The sequence below is a fragment of the Otolemur garnettii genome, unplaced genomic scaffold (assembly GCF_000181295.1).
Source record: "Otolemur garnettii isolate 467f Iridium unplaced genomic scaffold, OtoGar3 scaffold00010, whole genome shotgun sequence".
Lineage (NCBI taxonomy): Eukaryota > Metazoa > Chordata > Mammalia > Primates > Galagidae > Otolemur > Otolemur garnettii.
This window is the reverse complement of record NW_003852405.1, coordinates 3,096,290-3,105,630: the sequence shown is the minus strand read 5'-3', so window position 1 is coordinate 3,105,630 and position 9,341 is coordinate 3,096,290.

Below are 9,341 nucleotides of genomic sequence, written 5' to 3'. Positions count from 1 at the left end.
AGGACATCACACAAATAATCATATATTATAATTATAATAATATACATATATTATTTATAAACATATCAATATATAAATAATCTATGATATATATTACATATTTATATATATATTCCTGACTTTTCCATCGTATCTTTCTTTGACAACATGAGCTCTCTCTCTTTGTTTCTCTCAATGTTTCCAGTTTGAGTTCCATCATTTCGCTTATCTTCACAAATACACAAGTCAAATAATATTGTTATTTCTTAATTTTCAGATAAAGAAATTTCAGTCTAGGGAAGTTAAATAACTTACAAACTCTTTAATTATTTTATTTATAATATATTAATATATGTACTATATATTATATATTTATATTTTATATGTAAGTCAGAAATATATATATATATATATATATAAACAATGTAGGCTTAAGGCCCATGAAGAAAAACAGAAAGGACTCAGGAGAAATAAGTTTAAAATAATAATTAAATATACAAGCTCAGAGTTGACAATCAAATAGATGAAAAACTAATCCTATAGAAAAATACAGAATGTAGATAATAACTTGATATTATGAATATATATAGAATTCTGTATTGAAGAAGCAGAGAATACACACACGTGTAAACTTGACCTTTTTCTGCATCACAGAGAATACCTCAGGAAAATCCAAAAGATACTCAGCTCACTAACCACAATATAACAAAACTGGAAATAAAAAGATAATAGCCCTCCTTGGAGCAGCACCTGTGGCTCAGTGGGTAGGGCACTGGCCCCATATACTGAGGGTGGCGGGTTCAAAACTGCAACAACAACAAAATAGCCAGGTGTTCTGCCAGGTGCCTGTAGTCTCAGGTATTCGGGAGGCTGAGGCAAGAGAATCGCGTAAGCCCAGAAATTGGAGGTTGCTGTGAGCTGTAACACCCTGACACTCTACCAAGGGCGATAAAGTGAGGCTCTGTCTCTTTAAAAAAAAAAAAAAAAAAAAACCTTCCCATTTATTAGAAAATGTGAAAGATAAAAACATAATAAATTAAGCTTTCAATTTAAGAAGTTACACAAGTACCAGTGATGCAAACCCAAAGAAAATCTAAAGAAAAAAATAATAAAAACAAAAGCCAAAGAAAATCAGAAGTAGTGGAAGTATTTCTAAAAACAGAAGTTGGTCTTTGAAATAACTAGTATAATATTTAAGCTTTTATCAAAATCAGTTGACAGACAGAGAAAGACAGAAGGGTAGGAAGGAGAATGATTATGAAGAACAAATAGGACAACAGGACAACAAATACAGGATTTTATAAGAAAATACTAAGAACATTTTACTAATATACTTGAATATTCTCCTATACTTCTGGCAACAGTGTAAATATGTTCAACTGCCCAAACCAGAAAGCTATTTGACAGTATCTAGTACTATTTGAAATACCTATATCCCACCAATGGCACGTAGACAAAAGTGATGTGTATCTCTTTGAGGGCTATTCCTTTCAACACCAGTTACCTATGTATTCCTCTCTTCCTAGGATGAATTTTGGAGCTATCTTCTACCTAGCATCAACCATGCAGACAACAATAACACAGAAGCAAGTCCTATGAATGGCCGTATGGACACAGCCATCTCTCCATTTGAACTGCCCACCATGGGACTATTACATGAGAGCACATAGACTTCTACTTTCCTTAATAAGCTACATTTGGGGACCTCTTACTTTTACCCTAATATGAAATATCTTGCTTTTACCCTAAAATGATGTAGGTTTGTACAGAGTGTATAGAAGCACAAAGATCTGGTAGTGGTTTCCTATAGGCAGAGATATAGGTTTGGGATGAGTGATTACGATAGCGGTTGAGAAATAAAAATAAAATCCTAAGAACCCAACTTGACTGAATGGACTCCCTCTTAGCCAAGGGGACCTCAGGGAAACCTTACAACAGATATCCCAGCCATTACGGGACAGGAGGTCAGACGCACCTCCTTACACCCCCTCCCTGCTTAACCACCACCCTAACAGCCAAAATTCAGCCTTTTGAAAAGATTTGTTTCTCCCTTTTGGAGGTTTCTGGACTACAGTTGACCAGCATTCCTTCTGATAAGAGGACACCAACCATGGACTCCTTCTACAGCTTGCTAAATATGCATATTCAGCAACCTGCTTAGCATCAATTCCTGTTGCCTTTGTGTCCAGGTTCTTCCCAAGGCAATGCTGGGAAGGCCACCCTGCAAGCCGCAACACGGTGTGAGAAATAAAGTCTCTTTTCCAAATTTATAAACCTTGTCATTTTTCACCTGACATGATTTCTGATAAGAAATATACATTTGGGCTTTTTTTTTTTTTTTTTGAGACAGAGTCTCACTATGTTGCCCTTGGTAGAGTGCTATGGTGTCACAGCTCACAGCAACCTCCAACTCTTGGCTTAAGCGATTCTCTATCCTACTACAAATGTATTTGTGAAAAGGAAAAGGTTATATAGCTGAAGAAAAGAATGTTCAGTTCCTAAACATGCATGTAGTGAGTGCCTACTATGTGCTAGACACTAAGTCACAAAAATGAGTGAGACCTAGTCCTCTGCCATTAGGGGGACTCAGAGTCTAACTGAGAAGATGATGAAACTAAATGTCAAAATGTGATGCAGAACTTCTAACCTACGCAACAAGAGGGGCAGGGCAAGGACATCAGCAATCTCTTCTTTAGCTCACTGGAGACACTGCACCAGAAAGGCTTTAAAGGGAAGGTGACCTTGGCCATGAATAGAAGGCAGGAGAAGCCATAAACCAAGGGCAGTTCAGCAGGCACATTCAGAGAGACGAAACAAGAGTCGCCATTGTTTGCAGGGATCTAGAGGTGGAAGTCAAGATGGGATATCAGACTCTAGAGGTATCAGAGGCCACAGCAGAAGGGGCCTAGAGCGCTGTGATCCTGAACTTCACCCTGGCAGCAGAGTGTGGGGAAGAAGGGGGTGAGCTGGGAAGCAGAAAGAGGAGGAGGAGGAAGCTGCAGCTGAAGTTAGAGTAATGAGCACAGCAAGGCCAATGGGCACCCAGAAGAAAGGATTTGAAGGAGGCAAAATCCAAAGCAATAGGTGATGCTTCAGGCACTAGGTGATGCTTTGGACACAGAGGAAGAAAGAAACAGAGGAGCTGAGGGTGGCCATCTTCTAGCTAGTGGGACCGGTTGTGCCTTCACAATACAAAGTTCAGGAGGAGAAACTGTGTAGCTGGCCAGTTCCTAAGCCCAAGGTAATAACAAGCCAGCCAACTCCTATGCTGCCGGGTCTGAGGGTGTGGACATTGGGTGGCATTGCCAGGGCCTCCAGGGGAACACTGATGGGCAAGGCTTGGGAAGAAACTAGAAGCAGAGAAAGGAACTTGCAGCCTCTTCCCTCCATGGAGTCCTGGAATTGGTAACCACTGCCGGTGATATGTATGCCCTAGAATGGCCCAGCGCCCTCTCCTACACTCAGACATGTCTTTCAGGGGCATTTCTATTTAACCTCTACAGGCTGCAAAGACAGACGTCTCTGCTGCAGAGACAGATGATGGAAACGTGTTATCCTGTATTAGAGCTCTGGTATCTGTGTGCTTAATCTTTCATATTTTCAATTAAATCATGAGGAAATAATTATGCAAGCCATAATTTCACTGTCCACGGGGAAATGATTAGTTTATTATCCTTGAGAGGTTTATACCAGGGCATCTAAAAGCTTTAGATCAGGAGCTAATTTAATTTTGGTTCTCCTTTTGCTAAGATTTCTTACTCTGGGGTAATATATACAAAATAGGGGAAACAGGAGAGGGCTCTAGGTCAAGAGTCTGAGCATGACTGTTAATAAGTCAAAATGAGACTTTCATACTGTTTCACTCATTAACTCTCCAAAGTTCTTAACCACATGCGATCTCATTTATTCTTAAAGATGATAGAAATAAGGCCAAAAATTCCAAAAACAAAGTCCCTAAGTTATGCTGGAGGCAAATTAGACTTTGAGAAGAATCTTATTTTTACATGTACATGAGGCCGAAGTTACCACACTTTGAATCACAGAACTTTATTGCTGCAGAAAATCATTCCTCAAATTCCACTTGAGAGGTGGGACGATGACGGCTCGGAACAGATGGACAATTTGGGGTGATCGCACGGCTGGTCAGCAGCAGTGCAGGGACCAGGCCCCAGCTTCCTCCCATGACCCTGCCTCTTACTGCTCCTCTGGTTATCAGCTAACCATCTTTTTAAAAATCAGTTTTCAAATTTGAAACTAAAAAATAATCTAAATTGTAATTATTCACATTTAAGCCCAACTCTTGTATATTATCTCTACCAGCTGACTTTAACCTCTCCAGGGGGGTTTCTCAAGTTCGTGAGCTTACCATCCTTTGAAAAAATAAACAAACAAACAAACAAAAAATGGCTTCCATTTGCCCCACCCCCCTCTCCTCCCTTCAGAGCCAAGCTTTGGGAAAGCATGTCTACCCTCACCCCTTCCTGTCCTCACATTCACCCCTCAGCCCCCTGCAGCTGTCACACCTCTGAACTCTTCTCACTGAAGCCACTCAAGTCATCAAGAATCAAGACCTTCCTGGCCGTCTTACATGGCATGGTGTTGCCACTCCTTCCTGTTTGAAACTATTTCATGCTCCAGCTACAGTGACACCAGCTCTTGGGTGCTCCTTGCCTTCTCCGTCTCCCTAATTGGGGCTTTGCTTTTATGAGCAGCAGGGGACCTTGAGGCACGGGATGATGGATCTGGCAAGGGACAGAGAGTAACACAACTATCCCCAGATGTGGCTCCTCCCAACATTTTGCACCTATCATCTTAACTCAGAAAGCTTGTTGGCCTTTCATTTGTTTATCAAGTTCATCAAGTTCACCTGAACTCAGAAAGCTTGTTGTTCTTTCATTTGTTCAACGAGTATTTATCAAGCACCAACCATGTGCCAAGTAAAAGCACCTGACAGGCTGGAGATGAAGCCTTAGTCCCTGCCCCCAGTGCATCCCCCAGCCCATCCATTTCACTCCCCTTTGATGAAATCCCCTAGTGCCCTCTTACTGAACCCAGCTCCTCAGCACAGCCTGTGCCGGGGGTTCATCCATCTTTCTAACCAAGTTCTTGCCATTGTCCCCGGTGAGCACTCGAGTCACACAGACAATCCTGCCATCTCCCCAAACCCACTTTTCCTGCCTCCTTGCCTTTATAGACGCTGCCCCCTCTCTCCAGACCACCCTTGGCTTCTCTTCCTGTGGCAATATTCTCATCTTCCAGAGACTGAGCAGAAATTTCCTCTCCTCTCTGCCGCCTGTCAACAGCCCTGCCTGCCGTTCCCGGAGCTCACTGAACAGACTCTCACCAGAGCGCTTCTCACTTGGCACTGAATTGTTTTCTCATGGCAGCCTCTTCAGTAGACGGTGAGCCCTAAAAACTAAACATCTTATTTACCTTCCTGTGTGTCTCAGGCCCGGCAAAGCCTCTGGTAGACAGCAGGCACCAACAGAAACTTGGTGAATTACTTGCCCTGGTATAATTTTCGGCGGTCCCATGAACCCTGGGCGCTTGTGTGTCCCCATCAACATCTAATCTTTTCCAGGTTGATTTCCTGTCCTTGGCAATGGTCTGCATCTCACTACTTCTTTCTATTCTATTTATGTAATCCAAGTGGAAGAGAGAAAACCTGACCTCTTTTCTTATCCCTCAGGCTCCTCTTCATTAAGTTGAAACCAAAAATATTAAACCAAGACTTGGTTCAAGCCCTTCCTCCTACAGACGGCAAAGAGGTCAGACTTCCTTTCACTGGCTTTGATTTATTCCTTCATAATAGAACAAAAATTAACTTCACGGAAATCGTACATAGAGCCAGAGGTAATTCAGTGACTAATGAATGAAATATTACATAACAAAACAGCTTAATTGGTCATTCTTAATTTAAAAGGCACAGCCTCTGTATTTTACAGTATTTAATTTCTTTCTTATTCTTTCCAGTCGGATCATTGTGTAATAATTACTACATGGCTCTCTTTGAAAAGCAAGACGTCTGCTCATCCCATTTCTGCCCTTTTAAGTGACCACGCCCATCCACCCTGGACTTCCAGGATGAATTAAAAAGTCACCCCACATAAATGCAGGTCACAGTTCTGCCTCCAGGACTCCCAGGTCCCGCTGCTGGCCCACCACCTCCTCCCCCATCCCAGTGGTGGGTAGGGGGTGACTGAGTTTGTGACTCAGTGTGGATTTCCTGACCAGCTAGCCTTGGTATTGACCAGGGTGGACCTTCCAGTTCTGCCTTCCGGCCGCTTGCCCAGTGCCAGCCCACAAGCAGGGCCCACCTCTGGGGCCCAGGGGAGCCCCAGCCTGGCAGGGGAGGGGCCGACAGTGTCAACACTGCCTCACACCTCACAACTGCTTACTGGGCCTTCCAGCTCACCTTCCAAATGCTCCCCATGAACCTCTCCCCCCTTCCCCACCGTCCCTCTCCGACCTCCCACCAGAATGCCAGGGTATGTGTGCCCCTCACTGCCTCTTCATCCCCCCACACAGACCCCCTCAGGAAACCCACGGTCCACCCACTGTCCTTCCATCTGACCACTTGTACCCCATTGTCAACATTTTCCTCAATGTCCTGCTCACAACCTCTGGTTCGTTAAAGACTTTAGATAGATAGCTGCATCATCACCCCAAACTGTCTCTCAGTCCTGTGTATAGCTCAGAATCTCTGTCTGGCTTAATTATCTTCTTCCAATTTACTTGCCGAACATTCCCGCCACCCAGTTCCAATTCCTTGGGACCTCACACCCACGGAGCCCCACATAACTCTGTGGGGCTCATGCCTGCTTCATCCTTACTCTACTCCTATAACCCACCTTCCCCATGGGACAAACATCAGCGACCCATGTGTATAGGGGATAATCCTCTCCCTTAACCAACTGCTTGATTTGGGGTTGTTTCCCAGAAGTGGTAGAATTTCTACAAGACAAAGGAGCTGAGACGGGAAGTCCCCAGGGTCAGGACATCTGTCGATTAAAAATTCCTTTCTTCCTTGGCAATCCTATTGTCTCAGTAATTGGTTCTCTGCACTGCTGAGCAATTGGACCTGGATGCTGAGTCAGTGTCCCCCTAACTTGGAATTCACTCTCCAGTGATCCCAATCTCATGCCCTTCCCTTCCGTGTTTTCACAGCACTAGCGCTGACCCTGGGCCCCCCCAGCTCCCTGTGCTTACACCACAGGTGTCAATACTGCTGGAGAAAATGGAGAGGAGTAGGGCAAAATGTTCTCTCCTGTCACCTGCTTCTTTTCTTCCTCTCCTTCCCCTAGTGACCTCCACAGAGTGAAAGACACCGTCAGTTCCCAGTCCCCACCATACCTGCTGGGGTCTCCCACCCACCCCATCCCTCAGGTTTGCCTCCTACCTCTGGCTGCTCATCTCAGCAGCTTCACTGTCCCACTGGGGCCTCTCTCTGGTTGCTCCCTGCAGGAGTCTCTTGGTGGCCAGGGGTCCCGGTATCCTGAACCCAGTTGGCCTGGCTCCATTGCTCAGCTGAGCTAGAAAATTCAACTGAGGCCCAGCAGTAATTGAAAGCAAAAATGAATGAAACAGAAAATACAACTGGAGCAGCACAGGCAGCCTGAATAGAGAGCAAAAGTAACCTGCACAAGTTTCAGTGTAACAAAGAAATTTTACTTAGGAAGAACAAAGCAAGTTGAGAGCATTTCCAAAGAGAGTTGGAAGTGAGTCCCTCTCACAAAGGAGCAAGGTGAGAGAGACCGAGATGCTGAGGCCCTTGACAGGGTACAAATGCCCTTTCATCTCTGCTTAAAATTGGTTGCAAGTCTTTCATTGGCCTCTCTGTGCCTCCAGACAGTATTGCCCTTTTCTATTGGTCACTGATCATGGTCTCTTTTTATTGGCCATTGGTTACCTAGGTTACCTCATATGCACATTCCATGGTCCCTCCAGACTTCCCGGTTTAGCAGGCCAGGTTTTCCTCCCACCCCCTTGATTCCTCTTTCCTTGTGCCCGTCTTATGTGTGCCATCATCCTTTTTCTTCTTCTCCTTACCTCGCCTCACTCTGTAGATGTTCATCTGATCTCATGACTTTCCAGTCCAGCTAGATGCTGATAGCTGTGAAATGTATGCTATGTCCAGCTTTGACACTTCCTGAATTCTGAGACTGCCTACTTATATTTTTAACATGGATATTTCATGAGCATCTTAAATTTCATGTGTCCAAAACTCAGTTCTCCATCTGCCCTCCTTGTTATTCATGCCATTTTCCGTCTCAAAGGCAACTTCATTTCTGCCTATCTTGGGTCAAAAACTTAGCGTCATCCTTGACTCCACAATTTCTTTTAAACCTTTATCCAATCAGTCAGCAGATCCTGTTAGCTCTCTCTCCTGGTCTCCACTACCTTGGAGGGAGCTAAAAAATATTGTTCTGTATTTGCAGTCCTTGAATACCGATCCTGAATAACATCATTGGTAGGCAGCGGTCAGAGTGAAACCAGTTTGCAGTCGCTCTCAACCTTGGTTGCTCATTGGAAACTCCTGGGGGACTTTTAAAACACTGGTGCCTATGTCCCACCCCCAGATCTGGAGCATGACCTGAGGGTTTTCCTAGATATTTTTACTCAACTTTTAAAAAATTGTTTGGGATTCATTGAGAGTATAAAGAATTTAGTTATACTGACTGCATTTGTTACGTAAGACCTGAGGCTTTTTAAAGCCACCCCTACCTGCCAGCCAGGTGGTTCTAATGTGCAGGCAAGTTTCCTGGCTGCTATTAGAACTTTAAAAAGACCTGGTGAAAATTATTAGTATCAATCTATATCTAAATGTCAAGTAGATTTTAGTATCACACACTATAAACGATGTCCCAAATATTAAACAATAATGATAGTTTGATATAAGATTTTGATGGGTTTATCAGGGACTAAATGCTTTTTTGACTCATGATGGGTTTTATTGGGATGTAACATGATGACTCCCAACATAAGCCAAGGAACATCTGAAATTAAAACTGAGAAGCTACATGAATATACCCTAGTCTCTTTGAATGAGCCTTATAATTTTAATTTTTTGTTTTTGGAGACAGTCTCACTTTGTCACCCTTGGTAGAGTGCCCTGGTGTCATACCTCACAGCAACCTCAAACTCTTGGGCTTAAGCGATTCTCTTGCCTCAGCCTCCCAAGTAGCTGGGACTACAGGCACCCACCACAGTGCCCAGCTATTTTTTTGTTATTGTTGTCATTGTTGTTTAGCAGGTTCAGGCCGTTTCAAACTCACTAGTCCCAGTGCATGTGGCCAGCACCCGCACCCTAACCATTGAACTACAGGCACTGAGACTGATTTTAATCTTTACGTTTTATAATC